The following is a 1,095-nucleotide window of genomic DNA, read 5'->3' as shown; positions in this document are numbered from 1 at the left end:
GCATGTGCTCTGTGCAGCAGTTAAACATGCAGATTCGGGGTTCATAGCCTGGCTCAGTGTCTTGTTAGTCATGTGACCTTATGTGACCTTGTACAACTCAGGTAATCTCCCCAGGCTCCAGTTTCTTTACAGGTGACACAGGGATGCTTATGATCATGATGGGACTCACCTGCCAGGATTATTGTGAGGTTTAAATGAGCAAATACATTGAAAGCACTTGGAATAGTGACTGGCACAGAGTAAGTACTTATTATCAACATCTACAATATAATAATATATCTACAATATAATAATATACAGCACAACAAGGATTAGCTTGCTCTAATTAAAAGGTCCACGAGGGGCTTGCTGACTAATCTTTTCTCCAGATATTCTTCCTCACATTCCATTTTTTTTCCATCCTTTTTTATTTCTTCTTCCTTTTCTTTCCATTTTTTTTTCCTTTCATCTTTACCATGATTCCTATTGGATTGCTCTGGATTTTTATCACAGGGCATAACTGGTTGTTTCTGTATAGCAAGATCCTCAATATGTGTTGGGGTCCAGCCCCAGCAGGTCAAGGGGTTCCCAAAGGTGTGGATGGAGTTAGTGAAGGAAGGAAGGACACAGACAGCGTTCAGTCCATCAGCATAGCCAGGTTCTCTGTCTTATTGTCTTGTTACATCTGTATTTATATCAGTTGATTTTAATCCTATCAATTTCTATTCCAAAGGTTAGGGAATTTCTTATCTCCATTCCAGGGAGTAAAGAAGATTATGTAGCTTAAGCATGATTGTTCGTAGTTAAAGTGATTAACTACCCGCCTGACACTTAGTCAAGAGTTTAATACTGGGCCCCTCCAGACTAAGCATGCAGTCTGGCCTCTACTGAATTTGGCCTGCACCCCACTGCACTGAACCTGTACCCAAAAACTGATCCTGGGAGTTGCCAGGAGGTGGATGACATAACTCTGAGGCGGAGGATGATGCAAGCAATGGGACCAGGCTAGGCTTATGGCCACGATGCTGTAGGTGCAATCAATAGCCCAGTTATGAGATGGGTTCCACAAGCCACGCCCTTTCTCAGGTAAGGTACAGGAGGGTGTGGCGTCTTAGG

The sequence above is a fragment of the Myotis davidii genome, unplaced genomic scaffold, assembly GCF_000327345.1.
Source record: "Myotis davidii unplaced genomic scaffold, ASM32734v1 scaffold289, whole genome shotgun sequence".
NCBI classification, from domain to species: Eukaryota; Metazoa; Chordata; class Mammalia; order Chiroptera; family Vespertilionidae; genus Myotis; species Myotis davidii.
This window is presented reverse-complemented; position numbering follows the sequence as displayed.